Source organism: Lissotriton vulgaris, chromosome 8 (genome assembly GCF_964263255.1).
Source record: "Lissotriton vulgaris chromosome 8, aLisVul1.2, whole genome shotgun sequence".
Taxonomy (NCBI): Eukaryota; Metazoa; Chordata; class Amphibia; order Caudata; family Salamandridae; genus Lissotriton; species Lissotriton vulgaris.
This window is the reverse complement of record NC_141696.1, coordinates 689,216,843-689,240,272: the sequence shown is the minus strand read 5'-3', so window position 1 is coordinate 689,240,272 and position 23,430 is coordinate 689,216,843. Positions and strand designations below refer to the sequence as shown.

The 23,430-nt window shown below is 45.3% G+C and overlaps 1 protein-coding gene across 2 annotated transcripts in view; it reads left to right on the top strand.

Moving 5' to 3' along the window:
* Nucleotides 1–23,430, top strand: part of CNKSR2 (connector enhancer of kinase suppressor of Ras 2) — a 1,783,347-nt gene that overhangs the window by 1,303,805 nt on the left and 456,112 nt on the right. The gene's annotated exons all lie outside the window — the stretch shown is intronic.

Sequence of the window (23,430 nt, the reverse complement as noted above, 5' to 3'; positions counted from 1 at the left end):
AAATAATTCTATATACAGTAGATGACCCTTTTTACTTAGTTAGAGACACGTCACTTTTATAGTCAAGACGGCCGCAGTACTTTCAATTGTAGCGTTGAAGCGAGGCAAAGAAGTAAATCTTTTTATGCCAAAGTTTACTGTAAGAGATGGGGGCAAACGATAAGCTATCTTCCCACCACGATTTTTGAATCTCGATCATAACCGCGCCAAACTCCCTAACCTGATTCATTTGGAGTTTGGCGCGGTTACGATCGAGATTCAAAAATGTACTTCTTTGCCTCGCTTCAACGCTACAATTGAAAGTACTGCGGCCGTCTTGACTATAAAAGTGACGTGTCTCTAACTAAGTAAAAAGGGTCATCTACTGTATATAGAATTATTTTGTCCTGATGATGGTCTTGTGAAAAATTCCCAAAGAGACCGAAACGTCGACTATTCAGTCCAACTCTGCATTTTGATTTAATATGTCATCTTTGATTTTCTTCTGATTTGGAGTTGAAATCAATGTATCATTGTGTTTGAGCAGTCTGGACTTATGATTTAGATATATCAAAGGAGGAAACAACCGACACCTTGAATATCTAAATAGTATCTATGTTTGCACCCTATTTTATATGAATGTTTATCTCTTTTGTATAAAAATATACTTTTTTGTCTTGAAAACAAATAATAACCTTCAGACAATACAAAACCCTGGTTTTTTGCATTTATTCACTATTTACTATATTTACTGTGTTAGTGTGGTAACACTGTTTGTACTGATCCTTTTGGACTCCTTTACTAAAAGCTATTAACATAGCACAGCCACTGATTAAAAACAGTTTTAGGTACTCTGATTATTTATAACAGGTCCTATCAGTGCTGAGAAATAGAAAGACAATAAAACCCCTTGCTGGCCTTTTTCTTATAACAAGTACTGCCCGAGCCCGCAAGGGTATATTGGGTTGCTCACCTACATATCTTGTTACCCCCCATATGAGCCGCACCAGCTGCGTTTTAAGTGTGTTGAAAAAGAATCTGCCTGGGTAGTAGGGGACATTTATAAACAGGTATAGAAATTTCGGCAGTATAGTCATCTTGATTAGAGATATCCGTCCTGCCATCGAGAGGGGCAATTTTATCCATTTAGAGACATTATCCGTCACCCTGTCCATGGCCAGCACGTAATTAGTGCGCATTATTGCATCTTTATCTCTAGTAACATGAATGCCCAAGTACTTAAAGTCCCCTGTTTCCCATATCAAAAGGGTGGTCCAGCTGGTGTGGCGGTGTTTTGTCCATCAAGAGGAAGACTTCAGATTTATTCCAATTTTTCTGCACCCCAGCTATGGCCCCGGACCTAGTAATTTCCTGCAGTACCGGATTGAGGTTATCCTGCGATCTATGGATATACAGTGTTATGTCATCCACATAAAGAGAGACTAACAACTGCCTGGAGGGGTACACATGGGCTCTGTGGTTATGGTGCTGTTGTAATTTCGCAGCCAGGGGCTCTATTGCTAGGGCAAATAGCATTGGGGAGAGCGGGCACCCCTGCCGCGTGCCCCTAGTAACTATAAAGGGTTTGGACAGTGAGTCGTTGAGGAGTACCATGGCTCGTGGCCGCGTGTATAACAGTTTAATCCAGTTCACAAAAGAATCCGACATACTCATATAGCTCAGTGTCCCCATCAAATAATCCCATTCTACTGAGTAGATCGCTTTGGTGGCGTCTAAGAAGACCGCCACCGCAGCGCTATTTGGGTCTACATCCTGCAGTACAGCCAGGAGGGTTCAAAGATTGTGGGACGTTGCTCGGCTCAGGACAAAACCTGCTTGGTCGGGTAGCACCATGCGGTCTAGAAGGAGATTACGCCGTGTTGCTAGCATTTCGCTAAAATTTCAGTGTCACTGTTCAGGAGTGATAGGGGCCGATATGATTCACAGCTAGCTGGAGGTTTACCAGGTTTTAGCAGGGATATTATCTGGGCTTCCCGCATGGTGGACGGCAGACTACCCTCCTCCAGCTCCTCATAGAATACCGCTTTCAGGATGGGTGCTAAAATTGACACATAAGTTTTATCGAAGTCTATTGGAAGGCCATCTGACCCTGGTTCTTTTCCCAACGGCATGTGCATAATTGCCTCCGTGATCTCATCTACCTCCAGTTCCAGAGCCAGAAATTTACGCTGTCTGTCCCCTAGCCACGCCAATGCTGTGTCTTCAAAATACCCCTGTAGGTCCAAAGGGGAGCCCCTCTGTGAAGTGTAAAGCTTTTTGTAATAGGCTACTAGGGTAGTCATCTGTTCAGGGAGATTCCTGGGCGTCTGGCCCTGCTCGTCTTGCAGCTCAGTTATATAGTTATTGAATTTAGGAGGGCGCACCACGTTTGCCAGTGCCCGTCCGGGTCGGTCCCCTTCTCCATACACCCGTGCCAGATAGGGCCTGCCCCGAAATGTACCTTCTCTATCCACCGCCTCCTCATATTCCATCACTTTTTCCCTCATTCTAGCCTTCAGTGATCCTGACTCCCCTCCTCCCGCAATGTCTCTTTCCAGTGCCTTTAACTCGCCCTCCAGTCTGCGCAGGTCTCTATGTAGGTCACTAAGGATACCCCCGCCTTTGTAGATGCACCAGCCTCGCACTCTCACTTTAAAAGCCTCCCAGACTGTTGTTAAGCTAGACACCGAGTCAATATTCCTAGCAAAGAAGTCCTGAATCTCCTGTTCCACCTCCGCTTTAAACACTGCGTCCTGCAAATGTAGAGTGTTCAGTCGCCAATTAAGATATAGGGTCTGATCTATCGGGCTTTGCATCATCACCAGCACCGGGGAGTGGTCCAAGTACGTGCGGGCCAGATGAACCTCCCTACCAATCCAATGCGCCATGCCCACCGTCACCATCAGGTAGTCCAATCTGGCCCACGTGTTATGAACCGCGGAAAAGTGCGTCCCCTCCCTCTGCAAGGGGTGGCAATGTCGCCAAGCATCAAGCAAGTTATCCGAGAATAGTGTGTCATGTAGGGTGCGCTGCACAGTGGTATAGTGCGCCGCCGTGGCATGGAACCGGTCACTTTGTGGGTCTACTACCGTATTAAAATCCCCACCCCCAAATTACATATGTGGACCCCAGCGTTTGGAGTTTGCCTCTAAGCAGGAGTAGGGGGCGTGTTTCGTCTGTATTGGGGCCGTAGTAGTTTGCGATGGTCACATTGTGTGAGTTCAGTTTCCCCCAAAGCAGGCAGTACCTCCCATTGGAGTCCGACTCCACCCCACCCAGCACAAACCAGACTCCCTGCCTAATAAGGATGGCCACACCCCTGGAGTAGCCAGAGTACGATGCAAAGCATCTATGGGACACCCACTTCGTTGCAAATTGGGGCGTGCTACCGGGCTGCAAATGGGTCTCCTGTAACTGGGACACATGTACATGGTGTCGGTCTAAATACCCTAGCCCCTGCCTCCGTTTCCGCGGGTTATTCAACACCCTCACATTCCATGAAATAATATGTAGATCATTTCTATTGTCCGTGGTATCTGTCATTACGCCTAGCTATACAAGTCTTACTCTTGTGTATATCTCGCTGGTCTCTCAAGCAGGCATTGCGCACCCATCCCTCCCCAATTACCCCCCCCGCCCACTCCGGCTCCAGCAAATTGCCGAGTATGTCACCCCCCCAACCCAACTATGTAACCAACCAGCTCCATTCTTACCCCCTGGAGATCAATGATACCAATAGAAAGGGGTATGCCCTCATGCGGGGTCCACTAGGGGCACTCGCCTTGCCCACTCAACCTCCCTATTTCACCTACCTGCTATCCCACTTAAGTAAGGAGGCTGCAATGGCGGGACGGAAGCGAGTGTCCGGGCGGACAAATGTCATAACAACTTTCAAACAGCAATGTTACAACACCAACTCGGAAAAGTTCTCAGGAGGTCACTGTGCCTTTATATTGCTGCGGACAGTGTTTCGCAGTGGCGTGACTTCAGCCCGGTTACGACAGGGGCGACTGCGAGTGGGATCTTCTGCGTGAAGCTGCTTCCTGGAATGCTGCCCTGGGGGCCTGTTTGAGGTACTCCTCCACCTGCTGGGGAGAGTTGAAGAGATGTTGTTTTCCCTGGTGGTGAATGCTTAATTTCACAGGGTACAACATGGCATACGTTATTTCTTGTGCTTGAAGCTTTTTTTTCACAGCTGCGTACTTTCGGCGGGCTTCCTGCACGACCTGAGTGAAATCAGGATAGAAGGCCAGGGTGGCATTTTCATATCATACTTGCCCCTTCTCTCGAGCTAGGCGCAACACAGTGTCCCTGTTGCGATAATTCAGGAAGCGCACAATCACCGGGCGCGGTGGCGCCCCCGGAGGCGGGCGTGCTGCCAGCGATTCATGGGCCCGCTCAATAGTCATGTGTGCTGAGAAGGAATCTTTATCAAAAAGATCAGTCATCAGCTTTTCCATGAAGTCCTCCATTCTCCCGGTGTTCGTCAATTCGGCCAGGCCCAAAACTCGTACATCGTTTCTCCGTGAGCGTGCCTCTAACTCCTCATTCTTGTCCGCTATTACCTTTAGCATCTTATCCATCTGGAGCACATGTTGTTTATTGCCAGATAGGGCCTGCCCCGAAATGTACCTTCTCTATCCACCGCCTCCTCATATTCCATCACTTTTTCCCTCATTCTAGCCTTCAGTGATCCTGACTCCCCTCCTCCCGCAATGTCTCTTTCCAGTGCCTTTAACTCGCCCTCCAGTCTGCGCAGGTCTCTATGTAGGTCACTAAGGATACCCCCGCCTTTGTAGATGCACCAGCCTCGCACTCTCACTTTAAAAGCCTCCCAGACTGTTGTTAAGCTAGACACCGAGTCAATATTCCTAGCAAAGAAGTCCTGAATCTCCTGTTCCACCTCCGCTTTAAACACTGCGTCCTGCAAATGTAGAGTGTTCAGTCGCCAATTAAGATATAGGGTCTGATCTATCGGGCTTTGCATCATCACCAGCACCGGGGAGTGGTCCAAGTACGTGCGGGCCAGATGAACCTCCCTACCAATCCAATGCGCCATGCCCACCGTCACCATCAGGTAGTCCAATCTGGCCCACGTGTTATGAACCGCGGAAAAGTGCGTCCCCTCCCTCTGCAAGGGGTGGCAATGTCGCCAAGCATCAAGCAAGTTATCCGAGAATAGTGTGTCATGTAGGGTGCGCTGCACAGTGGTATAGTGCGCCGCCGTGGCATGGAACCGGTCACTTTGTGGGTCTACTACCGTATTAAAATCCCCACCCCCAAATTACATATGTGGACCCCAGCGTTTGGAGTTTGCCTCTAAGCAGGAGTAGGGGGCGTGTTTCGTCTGTATTGGGGCCGTAGTAGTTTGCGATGGTCACATTGTGTGAGTTCAGTTTCCCCCAAAGCAGGCAGTACCTCCCATTGGAGTCCGACTCCACCCCACCCAGCACAAACCAGACTCCCTGCCTAATAAGGATGGCCACACCCCTGGAGTAGCCAGAGTACGATGCAAAGCATCTATGGGACACCCACTTCGTTGCAAATTGGGGCGTGCTACCGGGCTGCAAATGGGTCTCCTGTAACTGGGACACATGTACATGGTGTCGGTCTAAATACCCTAGCCCCTGCCTCCGTTTCCGCGGGTTATTCAACACCCTCACATTCCATGAAATAATATGTAGATCATTTCTATTGTCCGTGGTATCTGTCATTACGCCTAGCTATACAAGTCTTACTCTTGTGTATATCTCGCTGGTCTCTCAAGCAGGCATTGCGCACCCATCCCTCCCCAATTACCCCCCCCGCCCACTCCGGCTCCAGCAAATTGCCGAGTATGTCACCCCCCCAACCCAACTATGTAACCAACCAGCTCCATTCTTACCCCCTGGAGTTCAATGATACCAATAGAAAGGGGTATGCCCTCATGCGGGGTCCACTAGGGGCACTCGCCTTGCCCACTCAACCTCCCTATTTCACCTACCTGCTATCCCACTTAAGTAAGGAGGCTGCAATGGCGGGACGGAAGCGAGTGTCCGGGCGGACAAATGTCATAACAACTTTCAAACAGCAATGATACAACACCAACTCGGAAAAGTTCTCAGGAGGTCACTGTGCCTTTATATTGCTGCGGACAGTGTTTCGCAGTGGCGTGACTTCAGCCCGGTTACGACAGGGGCGACTGCGAGTGGGATCTTCTGCGTGAAGCTGCTTCCTGTAATGCTGCCCTGGGGGCCTGTTTGAGGTACTCCTCCACCTGCTGGGGAGAGTTGAAGAGATGTTGTTTTCCCTGGTGGTGAATGCTTAATTTCACAGGGTACAACATGGCATACGTTATTTCTTGTGCTTGAAGCTTTTTTTTCACAGCTGCCTACTTTCGGCGGGCTTCCTGCACGACCTGAGTGAAATCAGGATAGAAGGCCAGGGTGGCATTTTCATATCATACTTGCCCCTTCTCTCGAGCTAGGCGCAACACAGTGTCCCTGTTGCGATAATTCAGGAAGCGCACAATCACCGGGCGCGGTGGCGCCCCCGGAGGCGGGCGTGCTGCCAGCGATCCATGGGCCCGCTCAATAGTCATGTGTGCTGAGAAGGAATCTTTATCAAAAAGATCAGTCATCAGCTTTTCCATGAAGTCCTCCATTCTCCCGGTGTTCGTCAATTCGGCCAGGCCCAAAACTCGTACATCGTTTCTCCGTGAGCGTGCCTCTAACTCCTCATTCTTGTCCGCTATTACCTTTAGCATCTTATCCATCTGGAGCACATGTTGTTTATTGGCCGCCGCTCTGTCCTCCAACCCCGACACCCTTTGTTCCGCCTCCCAAATCCTTTCATCATGCTGGTAAAGCTTGGCGACCACCGCCTCCAGTCTATTATTCATGGCATCCATCTTGGAATCTATGGATGTGAGGCTCTGCTTCATCCCCACTAGTAACGCCTTCCAGTCCTCATTTCTCTGGTCTGTTAAATCAGATTCTGTGCGCTCTTTGGAGCTCGAGCCAGGTGTCTTCCGTGAGTCAAAGGACAGTTTCGCCTGCTTAGCCTCTGTTCTCCCCATGCTGACCAGTGTACGTGTTGTGGGCCCACCTCGCGCAGGAAGGTTAGCTATTTCCGTATCTCTGGGGCCCGCTTCATATCCTTCGCCGCTGCTGCTGCCGCAACTCACGGCCCCACTCTAAGCTTCCAACTGAAAGGTGGCTCAAGGAGGTGGTCCAACCAGCAGCCCTTCTGTGTCGCAAAATGGCTGCCAGGAAGCCCGGGGGGACGTCAGGGGTCGGCCGGTAATCAGGCGCACCCCGCACCCTGATCTTGGGGGTAGTCTGTATCTCGTAGCAGCTGATATGTCAGGGGCAGCGCCCCTCGGGACACCTCCTGCCTGTGTGGGACCTCTAGACGCTGCCGCCAATCGCAGCACCCAAAATGGCGGCTTTGATTCTTTGCCGCTTCGTGGACACCCCCTTCAGTCTGGGGTGAGCCTTAGTGGTGTCACTGCCCCCGCGCACATATATACAGCCCTTGTCTTGGGGGGCGCAATGGTCTTGGCCATCTCCCCTCCGGCACCCTGGCTCACCCGCACTTCATGTGACCCACAGTCGGGTCACAGGCCGCATCATCAGGAATCCATTTCGTAGCGCGGGCCTCCAAGCACGTTCACTGCTGCACTCCAAGACTGCTGCCCGCCGGCCTTGTACAGTCCCCCCAGAGCTCTCCTGCTGCTCACCAGAGCTGTTGAGCGGCTTCGCTGCGGCCAGCGCCCTCCCTCAGCCTTCAACCGCCGTTGTTACCGACACGATGTGGCCCGCACAGCACCGGTCTTTCCTGGTTGCCACAGCCGCCCCAGCGCTCCAGACCACCATAGCCAGCCTCCGCATCAGGGCTCCACAGCTTCCACTCCGTCAGGCAGCGCTGCTCTGGCAAGAAAAGAGCACCGCCGGAGTCAGCACCCGTTCCGCTGTCCGGTGGCGCTTAAGTAGGACAGTGTATGTCCGTGAGGATGAGGGTAATGTTTAGTTTACCGCCCGGGTCGGCGGGAGCCTCACTGAAGCGTGGCCATCACGGTCAAGCGCCACCTAGCGCCCCCAGGAGCAGGAGAACCTTATCACTTCCTCTTTTGAGTTGAAGATGCTAGTGAGGTCTTCTCTTCATTTCCAGGAAACCCTTAGACCGCCAGGCTCTAGTCACAGTGGGGAAGGGAACCATATTGGACCCTGTCGGGTGGGAGGATAGTTCAGCTAAATAGGGGAGTGTTAGGGAGCTCAAGACAGATCTGCCTGTAGGCAGAAGAGTTCTACATTATTAAAGCATTAGTTACTGGGTAATACTACAACAAGGAAAATATTAAGTGCTGCAAAAAGAGGTGGGGATTATGAAAACTTTGGTAGAATTAGTTGGAGAATTTCTCCAGTCACAATCAGTTGTACAGGTTAAATCGGGCACCTCAAATCCCCACCTCCTCGGGATTTCCCTGGGCCTCAGGATACTCCACCTGAAGAAGAAGGTCCCACTGGTAGAAAACTCCAGGCCGTGCTTTAAGAAGACTCTCTGAAGTACTCGAGACATCAAGGGATCCTATCTTCTGCCGCAACTTGGACTGCTCGCCATGGGACAAGTGGTTCGTCACATGCTTGACTGTTTAAGATTTAAAAAAAAACAATGGTTCTCTCAGGGGATGTGTTATATGCTTAAACATCTAAAGCATGAATACAGGATACATGACACCTCTTTCAGAAAATTGTACAGAGTTTTGATAGCTGTCAAAAGTAAAAATACAGTCAATATTGACAAATAGGGGCTTCTGAACAGTTTCATAAAATATTCATAAAATATTCCTTAAATGCACTGTTGACCCAATAATATCAAGTTCTCAACATTGCAACTTGAGATTTAAAGTATATGTTAAATACAATAGTATGTTGAAGTCAGCAGAGTAATATTTTGATGTTTTGACCTGTTAACTGATTTGTAATAGGGTCTTCATCAGACATAGATAGAGGAAGCAACCTCTCAATAGCGCAGAAAAGCATGCATAAAGGATGCTACACCTTGAAAATGAGGATAAATCATGCCCCTAGATATATATACCCATTCCTAGATTCCCATTCCGAGACCACTGTTAAGTGGGGAGCATGCAGAGAGAAAATACACACACTCAAAAATCCTTAGGACACACCTCTGGACTAGCTAGGAAATCAGTTGCTGCTAAATGTGGTGAAGGGTCAGGTCCATTGGAGAAGGGATATGAGATATGAGATGTGATGTAGCAAAGGTACCAATGATTAGACAACCCAGAACATGCGACTTAGGATACACTCAGGAATGGTGGGAATCAAGAACACTCTTTCGTTATATTTTCATACCAGTCCACAACATGGGTAAATAGAGACACGATAAAGTTTAAAATGTTTATTTTAACGGCGTGCTCTAAGTTGCAGTATTTTTGCTAAATAATACGATCAGCATTGTTACAATTCAATAAAACACAAAAGGAGAAATCATATTAGAATGATAGTGGAAACAGGTCCTATAGTGCCTTGTATGCCACCCTCCCGAGCTAGGAGCTATGCGTTATATAATATTAGAAGGTCTCTTAGGCTTGAATAGGGAACCCCATACCTCCAAGATCAGCAGGAGTGAATCACATCAGGATCTGCAAAAGCTCTCTCTCTCTGGAAACAGATTTTTGCCAAGTGTTCAAATCATGCATGCAGTGTGATATTAAAGACGTCAGGATTTCAGTTAGCTGCAGCTGTGTGCATGTTATGTCTAGAGCATGAGCCGATCAGCCCGAACAACACCTAACATTGTTATGATAACCTTGGAGGCTTCAGCACTCACTGTGCAGACTAAGGTTGATACTCAAGTCTAGGGCTATTTGAAAACAAGCCATTCTCATGTGAAGAATTTCACGCAGTCTAACTTACAACAACAATCGCATGTAGTGTTGTGTGCAAAAGCAGCAAAAGGGCAAAATGGCGTTTAAACTTCTAATAAGCCCATGCCAACAAAGCAATGAACGCAAGCAGGGCCCTGCCTTCACTGCAACCTCCCTTGATCGGAACACGCACAGAAAGGGGGGCAATTTGGAACACAGAGTTCAAGTTCGAGTGAGACAGAACCAAGTTCACAATTTGCCACACTGGACAATTGGGAGTAAAATTCTGAATTAGTAACCACAAAAAAATGATTTCACTCAACATCAAGCAGGGGTTGTATTGTGTCCAAAGCATAGAATGTCAACAGAGTAAAAAATAAATGAAAAAAATCATGAGCCCAAAAAACGTGTTTGAAGTCGATACCACTTCAATCCAAAAGCGTATAAGCACAGTATGTTGCAACTGCTTCCAAGAGGAAGTCATTGTTCTCAAACATTTCAGCCATCCAATTTAATAATGGGAAGGAACACACATGTTCTTCGACAGCCGGAGCCTCTAGCACAATCGGAGGACAACTCGGGTGTTCTTCGAGATAATTGCGTGCCAGAAAGTCATGGGCTGCATTCCATCTATTCCAATTACCTAGGACTCCATGTGCCGCTGCGCAGGCCATTATTCCAATACCAGAACAGTCTAACTCATGATAAACTAAGGGACTCAATAGTAGATTATATTCCGGGTTAGAAGACACCGTGTTGCAGAGACACAAATTCAGAAAGGATTCAAAATCTCAATCCAGACAATGGAAGACAGGCGGCAGGCATGTAAAGTACGAAAACCGGAAAGATAATCCATACGCCACACTCAGAGTAGCCAGCGGTAACGCTGCAAAGTAATCAAACATCCGATTACGAAGCTGGAGCAGCCGGGGCAGGTTGTCGTGTGACACAGATTGTGCAGCCATTTTTGAGCAAGCAAATTAACCGCAGAACACCGGCAGCCAAGACAAGACTCAACGGTAAACCGCTGAAGAGGCTGGAAAAAAATAAAATGAAAAAATGCTGGTATCACACCAAATATAGTTTGGAACGAGGTCACAAGGCCAGAACTTACAATTTTAAAAAGTGCGCCAAGCCTGTGGTTGACGAGGCATTGAAGATAATATGAATCTAGGCACCGAAATGCCGAAGGAGATCAGTATTCAAAAGTGCATGCACCTCGGTTTGAGTGTTTGCCAAGTGAAGGACGAATGTTTCACGGGAAGAAGTAAGGGCGACTTCTTTTTGAGACAAAAGAGCCCTTATTCGACTCATCTTATTGAACTCTGATTTCAAAGTCGGAATGGAAAGTCAGATGGATACATCGAGCTTCCCATGCGGAGGAGGGAAATGCACATTTTTGCAACAAACTACACGTTGGGAGACAGTCTACAATGTATGATTCCCTGCCAGCATACCACAGCAATCTTCAATATTTAAATGCAAATAACTACCTTTTGCTAGCAATGTGAAAGTCAGAGTCACAGCAGGGACAGGATTTCCTTTTAAAATGCATGCTAAATTTGGGGCTTCAGAATTGCACGAGCCATGCAATTGGATATTCCTGCAAAGTAATGAATAATCAGGTGTTGAAGTGCCATCTTGACCCTTCAAATAAACTTCATTACCCTCCCTCAGGCACCTATAGGTGAATGGCAGACACCAAACTTCATGAAGATAAGCGCTAACCAAAGGTTCATATCTGCCTATGGCATAGTGTTTCATACATGAATCAAATTTAAATAGTGGAAAAGGCAATATTATCAAACCATACTGCTGAATTATATTCAGCAATAGAAAAAGGCAATGGTTCTAACTTTTTAATATGCAAAAGTGAATTTGCAGCATCCTTTATAGACATGAATTGTTGTTTCACAGTCAGATTAAATGGTAAAAATAGAGAGGGAGTATTCATGTAGTCCTAAGGCACTTTACCAGCCTTTAATGTTTATAATGGAACACAATTGATTTTGACCATGACGCAAAACAGACACTTCATCCTGTACAATATCAACAACAGATGAAACAATATTATTCAATGTGTAAATTCGGTAAGAAAGGGTGTTAATGCTGAACAACTGCAAGCACTTTACCAAAATCATTTAGATCAACATCTTCAGTTAATTTGGACAAATGGAGCTTAACTGATGCTAATGTGGAATGTTTGAGCCAATTTTGACATAATTTGCCTACCGAGTAGGTAGTAACAGTATGGTCACTTTCAAAACGGGGATCCCCCCCCTCACCTGTATATAGCCCGGGGCCAGACCCAAAAAACGATGATGGTATAAATCAGAACTTTTTTGCCATAACAACCAACCTTGGGAATCAAAACTGGAAATGTTAAAAGATGAATTTAGCAGCAGAGACTGTAATTCACTAAGGAACGACTCGGTGTGATTGTACCATTTATGGTATTCTCCCAAATCAGGAAGAGAAGGAGCATTTAATTTTTTAGACGTAGCCAATCCAAAGCCAGTGGTTTGTGAAATAGTCAAATTCAAAAACAACATATGGTTCGGGATGAGGCATGCACGATGCAAAGCTTCAGTGCCCTGTACTTGCCAACTTTTTTAACCCAAAACAGATTGAAGACCAATAGTATCTCTCCACATATCATAGCCCCCCATTGCTAATTGGTCAAGAAAGGACTTAGAATATAGTAATTTAGTGTGGGTAAGTCTAACTTTGGAAGAGGACTTAGCAGTCATCTTAAAATAAAATGAGTCAGGATTAGATTGATTAAAGTCAGTAAAATATGTAAACTTTTTCAAAAGTGATTTTGAGCTGCCCTCAACGGGAGCTGGACAATGTTCCCATTTTGTGTAGTTAACCACATTTCTAAATGTGTTTGCTTTGTGCAGAAAATGAATGCTATAATGTTGGTGACAAAACAAATCAGCATAATTGGCTGAGTCTAAATACAAATCTTCAATGTCAAAGGCAGCATAATATTTCAAATCAGAAAACCGAGCCTCTACGGCCTGGACATCCCAATCATCAGAACGTATATTTTGTTTAACCACATCTCCCATTGAAACACGTAGGACCTTGGGAACATTTATAACCTCAGTGTGGCCATGAATCTGAAATTTAACAGCATCCCATACTATCCCATTTAAAACGGGCCAAGATGTAATGTTAACAAAAGTCTGGTCCCTCTTCTCGATGTGAGATGAGGAGTGGGGTGCCAAAGTTCCATCAATTAGTCTAATTGAAGATCTTTCTTTAACATAGTGTCCATTTACAAAACGGAATAAAAAACACAAATCCAATTGACATGAATAAAAAAAATAGAAAAAAGCACCAGCTAAATGTAAGTTCATGGGGGTATCAAAAAATGTTTTTTTAACCAAACAGCAAAAATCGAAATTTTCGATGGGGACTTTGATGTAGTAGAGTCAGTGTCAAATGAAAAGCGTGACTGGTTAACTGCAGATGTTTGCAAAACAGGCATCAACAAATCTGTGAGGTATGTATACTAAGTGTCATCAAGGGGATCACCAGCCGGTGGTTTCAATAAAGGATTTGTTACTGTATGCATCTCGATGGCAGCGTCAGGCCTGGTGGAACTCGCCGGAGCAAAAACAGAATTTCTCAGCTTTGCTGGACAAGAGACAGCTGGAGTCATACTAAGATGAATCGGCCACTCGCTGTAATTTGACATTTGTCAATTGAAATGTACCTGTTTTCCTTGCGACCAGGAAGTGGTGGTAAAATGACTGTTCTTGTACCCTGCACTCCAAGTACAGGAACAGGTGCACAATATGAGGGGCCAAACTCCTTCTTGTTCTCCACCTTCTCACGGACCAAGTCACCGACTCTGGGTAGCCAGCCAACTACCAGGATCTGAAGAGCAGCATCAGATGTGGAGGGCAAGTATTCCTTTGCAAGACTGTCTCTGCTCTTTTTCGTAGGCTCTGTAAAACAGCAGAAAGTTCATCTACGTCAAAGGCCCATGTCTAGACCCTCAAGGTCCAGAACAAACATTTTGATGCCAAAGAGCATTTTGTATGGGGTCCACCCACCCAGAGACCGTCTAGGGAGATTATTAAGTGCACGCTGAATGCTATAGAGATGGACCAGCCAGTTCCGGTCAGTACCTAAATCCCTAGCTGTCAAGGATTGCTTTAAGTCATAGTTCATCCGCTCCACAACTGAATTGCCCTCAGGCCTGTATGGAGACTAAAATTTGACTTGGACCCCCAATGAACGCATGGCATCCTTGTATGCCTTAGAGGCGAATGCTGGACCCTGGTCCGAATGAAAGGTGCCACAAGCAAAAATTCAGACAAAGACACGCAAATCCCTGATGACAGTTCGGGCATCAGAACTTCGGTGTGACCACACCCAAACAAAGCGGGTATACGAATCAACTACAACGAAGATGTACTTATACGCAGTATCTGAGGAGAAAGGACCGCAGTGATCTAAATAAACACACCCGAGGGGTTTATGAGATATGTACAACTGTGTCTGAGGCGGGCGTGCAGCAGTTGAAGGTTTATTCTGCTGGCATATATCACAATGAAGGACATAATCATGCGTCTTTTTGTACAATCTACGCCACCAGTAACGTTGTTGTAAGAGAGATACAGTAGCGACACGCCGGCGTGAGCCGAGGCCATGCCCTTGTGAGCTGCTGTTATCAAGGCTTGCCTGCGTCCACATTGGGAATCTACCTGTCACCAACGTCGTTAATTCTCACACAGGGACCTTTATCAGGACATAAAAGATACAAATATTTAGAAGGGAAACCTCTAGTTTAATTACCTTCCTTCTCTGTTACGGCAATAGCTGCCAAGATGTCATCATCAATCTTAGTTTTGGAACGTATAACTGCTGCGACTACATACGTTGCAACTGCCGTCTTGGCTGCTTCATCGGCAAGACAGTTATCAACAGCGTGTACCCCCACGCGTTGGTGACCAAGAGTATGAATTACAAACATGAGAGGCAGACGTTCTTTAAGTTCTGTGACTCGAACCCATAGCATTTTGTGTTTAATTCTGCTACCTTTGGAAACACGTTAGTCATTCTGAGCCCAAGAACAACCCTGTGTACTATGCAATGTGTGATTTTGCAAAGTTAAATTTGTAACCGAAGTCCGCAAACATACAAATGATGTGGTCAACATTACACAAATGCGGCCATAATTCTTCATCAGTGAGATAAATGTCATCAACATACGAGTATGCATCAGGGTCGAGTCTCTCTAAAAAAGAGACTATGCGGGCGGCAAAGACGCCTGGACTGTTCTTCTAATCTTCGGAACTGTTTCTGTTTAACACCACAGGTGAAAGCTGTCCATTGACTACTAATAGGGAACATGTTATGGCTAAAAAAGCCATTGGATATGTCAAGTGTGGTCCTAAACCTTTTACGCACGAGACTATCCACAAGGGCAGAACTGTGAGTATTCTGTACCGCGGTGGTCCAGCAATGAAAGTTTAAATGTCGGTAATCCAATACCAAACGGTATGAGCCATCAGGCTTGGTCACAGTAAAAAGAGGATTATTCATCGAAGACACACACGTTTCAATCTCACCTTGATATTCCAATTGGTCAAGGATTTCTGCCATTGGAGCTTTCGCTTCACGTCGCATGGTATATTGGGATTAAGGCTGTGGCACAGACCGCAATGGTATCTCATGCCTACGGGAAAATTTGTCCCATCCACATTGAGTACGGTACAACGCCGGCGCAAGCAACTTAGCTCACTCTTCTGCAAAATTCAGGGCCTGCTCCTTCGGCACAATGTGTGCGAAACTAGAGAGGATTACCTCCTCCCCTCTCGGAGTAGGCAGAACGAAGTTTGGGGGCCAATCAGCCTCTGCTAACAAAATGTCATAGGTAGTAGTCAGATTTTCCCAAAATACACCTTTTATATTACGCTGTATGTCACCTTCAATTAAAAGGACTATTTCATAAAGTCTTTCAGGGGGAGCCACTCTAGTGTCAGCTGTCTCAAAAGCAACGAGCGTGTCAGTTGCTGTCACCTTCAGAAATGGAAGCAATGCTTCCCGTACTACTGTAATTTCTGCTGCGCTGTCTACCAGCGTCAGCACCCATGTCAGATTCCGAAGCTGCATTCTCACTATCCGTGGCATACCTCGTTGTTGAAGCAGCAATTTTCTTCTTCTGAATATGGGGTCTTTGACGCAGAGAGTCATCTTGCTTGCCTTTACCCTCGGTCTTGCAAGGCTGCTCGCAGCTTTGCTGGGCACCCCGTCCTCTGCCGATGTCTCCTCCACTGGTTGGTGAGAACGATTTATCCTGCAAAGAGTGAGGAGAACGTTGATCAGGAACCTGAAAATGATCTGGTGACATAATATTAGCACCGTCGCACAAGTCATACGTGCGCTCAGTAGACACAGGTATTGGCGAAGCAGGAAGTGACTCTTGTTTATGTTGCTGTTTTCCCTGTTTTTTATTCTTATTCCAATTCTGCTTTGGAAAAGTGGTGCATTCATCTTTATCAGAAGTCGCCACCTTAGTTTGCTCTTGCACTGCTGTTTTAGCAAAAGGCTTAACACCCAAACTATTGCGGCCAATGGTCTCATAAGCCTCCGCAATGATTTTCAGTAAATGCCGGGGCTTCTCAGCATCGGGGACATCGCGTAAAGCATTAGACACCTGGAAGTTCACTGCATCTCCCTAAACATTAGCAAGGACGAGATCGGAAACTACTTCAAACACTCCGAGTCTCATTCCCAATTCAACAGCTGCCTCCTCACCGTGTTCATCTTGGACACGCTTAATGACAGAGGGTAGGACAGCCATGGATGGAGTGCCGTAGCCCTTAGTATAGACTGTCGCAAAAATCTTACCCCAGGTCTCACAATCAGGAACCTCCTGTATTAAGTCTTTCTGCAAACTTATTGTTAGAATCCTGTGTTTCTCAACAGGACTCGTATTAGGAAACACTGCTTCCAGCTGGTCAAATTTCTCAGCAAGCCAAAAAGGCATATCATTCTTATCTTGGAGCCGCTTGCCCATAACCGAATTAACCAAGACAGGATTAATGTTCATCCCAGCCAATCCAGCCAGTTGCGCCGCAGCGCCAGGTGGCCCCACCTAGACGTTGTGGGATACGTATTGTACTAGAGCCTGGTGCACCCCAACCAAAGAGGTATAGAGCAAATGCAACTCATCAATAGTGACCGTGAGGTAAAGCGGACGCGGCGTGCAACCGGTTGGGGAAGGGCGCCATTAAACCAAACTTGATGCTGCCAGGCAGTAATTGGAATCTCCAGTGTCTTATATGGGGTGTAGTTCAGAGGAACAGCTGTGGGAGTATACATGTGAAATGTCTCAGATGCTGCATTAACTGCGGGAAAGGTAACCCATGAGTAGAAGAGTTAAAATGGGTACGCCACTTCAGCACCTCACCACAAAAACAACTACCATGCCTTCCAATGTGACACCAAACATCAGCAAATGATTGCGGACGGCCACCCTACTATGCGGTGAGATCTCAACGTCAACCATAAGGACACAGTAGAGAAAAGACAATGCAATGAAATGTAGCATAAACAGGTTGTAATTCAAAGTACAAACCTTTTTAAATTATCAAACTTGAGAAAACCTATGTAACTATAGGTAGGTTATTCCATCACCACTGTCAACCGGACACAATAGTGAGGGTGTTTTGGACTGTTATAAGCACTACTCGAGAGTCTTAAATATAAGACCACATCGTTAGGTGCGCCATGTTGCAGGGATTCTGCTCCCATACAGAAGTGCGCACAGAGACCCAGGACCTCAGTGAATTGTGGTGGACCAAAAAACTCACCTTAGTACCTAGAACCCCCTAACCAACTAGCATCAGCGTCGTATTAGCTCTTCGTCCTATAGCAAAGGTACCAATGATTAGACAACCCAGAACATGCGACTTAGGATACACTCAGGAATGGTGGGAATCAAGAACACTTTTTCATTATATTCTCATACCAGTCTACAACATGGGTAAAAAGAGACACGATAAAGTTTAAAATGTTTATTTTAACTACGTGCTCTAAGATGCAGTATTTTTGCTAAGATAAGCAGGCATATGATTAAAAATAATACGATCAGCATTGTTAAGATTCCATAAAACCCAAAAAGAGAAATCATATTAGAATGATAGTGGAAACAGGTCCTATAGTGCCTTATATTCCACCCTCCCTAGCTAGGAGCTATGTTTTATATAATATTAGAAGGTCTCTTAGGCTTGAATGGGGAAACCACTACCTCCAAGATCAGCAGGAGTGAATCACATCAGGATCTGCAAAAGCTCTCTCTCTCTGGAAACAGATTTTTCTCCAAGTGTTCAAATCATGCATGCAGTGTGATATTATAGACGCCAGGATTTCAGCTAGCTGAAGCTGCATGCATGTTATGTCTAGAGCATGAGACGATCAGCTTGAACAACACCTAACATTGTTATGATAACCTTGGAGGCGTCAGCACTCACTGTGCAGACTAAGGTCGATACGCAAGTCTAGGGATATTTGAAAACAAGCCATTCTCATGTGAAGAATTTCACGCAGCCTAACTTACAACAACAGTCACATGTAGTGTTGTGTGTAAAAGCTTCAAAAGGGCAAAATGGCGTTTAAACTTCTAATAAGCTCATGCCAACATAGCAATGAGTGCAAGCAGGGCCCTGCCTTCACTACAATACTCGTAAGGAAAAACTCAGGAGTCAGGCTAAAGAATGATAAAACGGGTGGTATAGGAAGGTGCCTCGCTGCTACTCTAGGGATCGGTAATCTGAGTTGGTCATGTGCCGTTTACTACACTTTCAATTGTGACGACCAGACATGTTTAAGAACATTGGAATATAGTTTATTAGAAACCCAGATTCCCATATTCGTAGGAGGAGATTTGAAAATAGTCTTAGATAAAGAGAAAGATAGGACATTTAAATCCAACTATACAATTTCTCTTAAAATGGGCCGCAAGTTAAAGGAGATGATAAGTGATCTAAATGTAGTCATCATCTGGCATAGAAAGTTTGTAACACAGAATGGATTTCCTTTTTATAGTAAAAAATATGTGTGTCACTCCTGAATCGACTATTTTCTCCTAGATGAAGGCATGATAAATATGGTGGAGTCAGTCACCCATCTTCCAACTTTACTGTCCAATCACTTTGCTGTGGCTATATGCCTAGAATTTCCCAATAGAATAGGAAGGAAGAGGTGGACGTTGAACAGGGTCCTATTGCTAAAAGAGTATATCTGCAGGGAAGAAACTGATACAACTAAGGAGTTTTTTTTACTTAAATATGGTATCAGCCAGATGTCTGGTGGTCAGGGATACATACAAGGCCTGTATCAGAGAAATAATAAGCACAATCTTGTACAGGCACAGGTTAGAGTCATGTAGACAGGAGGAGGAGCTGACAGATATCAATCAAGAGAAAGAAATAGAAATTCAGGCGCACTCTGTCAAACAACCCCCGCAAATTAATAATTTTATAAACAGAATTTGAGAGCATGCACTGTTGAGCACAAGGCCAGGTTCGCAAAGAAGATTTAGGACAGGTGGTAAGCTAGTACTATGCAACACTTTGAATATGGGGAGAACAGTGCATGTCTGTTAGCTTGGAAGAACAAGGCAGTTAGATCCAAGAACTCAATAGATACATTAATTGAGGCCGAAAGAGGTAAAGTCCTAACGTCTATGCAGGAATTAAGAATATGAGCTGCTGAAGCAATTTGGACCACTATACAAGGAAGATACTAAACCATGTAAATGACATTAAAAAAACAGATGCAAGTAGTGGGGGCCAGTGGCAACTAAAACTGGTGGGGCAAATATTTAAACTACTGGATTGCATTGATAAAAAAAAACAGCAGTGCCTCAATCATGGTCCGTTTTAAACAATGTTTATAATCGGCCACGATTAAGAGCTCTGGAGTTGAGGCTGAAGGCACTGTGACTTTCTCACCCTGCCTGTCAGTGAGTTAAATTAACTTAAAATAAAAATATAAAAAGATTTACTTACCGATTACCTCGTACTTGGTTCTCTTCTTCTTGTCAGTTGGTGGCTCCAGCACAGGCTTCGACAACCTCAGCCAACTCCCCTCTACAAATCCAGATGCTACTCTCATGCTGCTCAGGTACTATTAGCATGAAGAGAAATATGCAGAAAAATGGATATAATCAGAACCCCCATCCTCCATAGAATGGGTTCAGTATGTCAACTACATTTGTCAAATGGAAGTTGCATGTGAGCCACAAAGCTTAAAGAAAGTTTGGAGGGGGTACATGACTGGGAAGTGTGTTCAATTAGCCCAATGGTTACATCCTATTTGCTGCATTAAATGGCTATCATCAGCAAACCAACTACGTTTGTTTCTCACTTGGAGGGAAACATGCAATGAGAAATTGATCGTAGAATGAGGACAAAACAAAATGACCTACTGCGATGGAGTGCGAGACGTATACCAAAAGGGGATTGGGTCTGGTTGCCGCTTACCTTCAGACTTCGAAGAAATTTTGAAGAAGTGGGGGCAAGGCTGTAGGTGGTGTCTGAGGAGTGAGTGTCACCATCGGGGAGCCAGTGGTTGAAGTCACTGTGAGGATTTCTACATTCAGACTTAGTCTCTTTTTGGAAGTCGAAAATCTCCAGCGGTACAAGAATGGAGGCTGTACCCAGCGAAAGTTCCATGATTCCAGATACCCTTTGGCAAAAGCGAAAGACAACTGAACAGGACTTGCTGTTGGGGAGAAGAACGCAATGGGAGCTGCCACGAATTCAGACTGACTGGCACTGCCCCTTGGGCGGATGGACGAGCAGGATGGTACTGATCTACTCTCGGTTCTCAGAGCAATTTTTAGCCAAAAGGGTTTGGATTTTGGCCATCTTGTCACCTTTAGCAGCTCCACTGAGGGTGAAGGACTGGAGAGGCATGACTTGGAGTTTAGGACTCACTCAGGCTGTGTCCAGGGGTGAGTTCAAGAAAGTTGGAGCCTTTTCTGCCCTGGGGCTCTTATCAGGGGGCAAGCCACCTAGCCATTGGAGTCTCTCTGGTAGACCTGGGTTCAACAGTAGGACAAGCCTCAAACAGCAGAGTAGGCCTCTGAGTGATACAGGCAAACTTCTGGCAGCAAAGCTGTTCTTCCAGGTGCAGCAAGGCAGTCTTCGGATGTATACAACAGGCCACAGCAGAAGGTAGTCCTCTGAGAGTCCTCCTAAAGGGCCAGAAAGTGAACAGAAAAGTAAGTCTGACAGTCATATTTTTATACCTGGTGCCTCCTTTGAAGTAGGATAAGTTTCTAGAGAAATCCCTTTGAGGCACTTGAAGTTTCCTGACTCTCCTGCCCTGGCTCCAACTGGCTACATAAACAATGCAGAGATGACAAGTCCTTTCTGTGAAGAAAGAGCACAGCCTATTAAATTGCAAGTGGGTCTGTGCCCATCTCCACCTCATCATCCTAGCCCAGGAACAGGCTGAAAGCAACAAATAGTACAATAAAAATCACAACTTTCTAAAAGTGGCATTTTAAAAATTGTAACTTAAAATCCAACTTTGCCATTAAAGAGGATTTTTTATTACAATTTCTCAGACATCAAAACTGAAATGCTTACCTGTTCCAGTGTAAAAGTTGGAACTTAGGCAATAAGCCAACCATATATTATCCTATGGAAGAGGTAAGCCTCCCAGTACTGAAAAGAAAATTAGGAGTTTTTCACTACCAGGACATGTGAAACTTGAAGGTACACGTCCAACCTTTTAATTACAATGCACCCAGCCCAATGGGGTACCTAAGGCCTACCTTAGGGGTGACTGATATGCAACAAAAGGGGGTTTAAAGCTTGGCAGGGGGTTATAGTGCCAATTCAAATTGGCAGTTTAAAATTGTGTTCAGGCTATTATGGCAGACCAGAGACATGTTTTTTAAGGGGCTACTTAAGTGGGTGGCACAATATGTTCTGCAGGCCAACTAGTAGCATTTAGTTTACAGGTCCTGGGTATATGATATACCACTTTACTAAGGCATTATACATAAATCAAGTTTGCCAAACAGGTGTAAGCCAATTTGATCATTTATAAATGAGAGAGCACAAGCACTTCAGCACTGGTTTGCAGTGGTAAAGTTCACAGAGTTCTAAAGCCCTAAAAACGAATGCAGCAACATAGGAGGGAGAAGGCAAACGTTTAGAGAAAGACAACACTACAGCTGACAGGTCTAAGACTGGTACCTCTAAGTTGATTGCTTATGGCGGGCAAACTATTGTCTCCCCAAAAGACACAAACACCCACATGCATCAACCTATTTAGGAAGTGCAAACGGTGCGAATCGGTAAAATCGGCCGTTTGCACTTCCTAAATACGTTTTTGGGATGCATCATACGTTTTTGGGATGCATCATGCATTTTTGTGAAAATCGCTATTTTTAGCGATTTCCAAAAATACGATTGCTTTTAAGGAATCGCAAATTTGCGATTCCTTAAAAGCAATGCATGATTGTTTTTCTAATTGCGAATTAGCAATTAGGAGGTGCAAATTACCACGAGGTTCAACCTCGTGGTAATTTGCGAAAAGTTTTGAAAAAGCTAAAAAATGCATTTTTTAAACGTTCATGTTTCAGACACACATGTCCTTAGGACATGTGTGTGTGAAACATGCACTTCAAATTACATTTCTGGGGTGCAGGGGGGGGGTCCTTTGGACCCCCCTGTGCACCCTTGGAATGCATTAACAAATTGCGATTTTCAAAAAGAAAATCGCAATTTGTTAAAGCCTTCCCATTGATCCCTACGGGCCTTTTGGCCCATAGGAATCAATGGGAATTGCGAATTCGCACTTTGGAATTCGCATATTATTTGCGATTCGGTAAAAATTGCGATTTTTACCGAATCACAAATAATTTGCGAAAATATACATGCATCCCATTTTGCGAATTCCAAATTGCGATTCGCTATTTTTCGCAATTTGGAATTCGCAAAAGGCCGGGATGTGGCCGAAAGTTTGACATTGGCAATTGTATAACAGGATCCAAATTCACCAATATGATATGTAAATCTGAATTATTTTATAATCTTCATAATGACTCGGGATGCGCACACATTCCACATCTGTGTTTGTGGAAAGCAAGTGTGAGGAATGTCGCATTCTGTATCTAGTTCCTTCCAAGTAAAGCCAATTGACTCACCCTATCGTAGTGAGTGACAAGCAAGTGCATTTCATGATTGATTGTTATAAAGTTATGTGACATGCGGTGTGTCATCCTGTCAGGAATAGTCAGGAATGAAGGAAATATGCGGAGGAGTATATGTTGAACAAATGCATGAGTCATTAAGTACCTTTTATTCGCTGTTACTTCAGAAATCTGATGTGCTTAGGAGGAAACAATGATGCCTTTCTCTGCACGCTATGTCTTCTTAAATGTAACGAATAGCAAACTGTAGTCGCGTTGCCTTTCTTTACAATAGGGCCTTGAAGCATTACGCGAGTTTTGTTGACCACAGATGTTTAGATGCGACTCTAACGCTGGAAACAATGTTCCCTTTGCTTACCCAGAGTTGTTTGTTGGTGAACATATT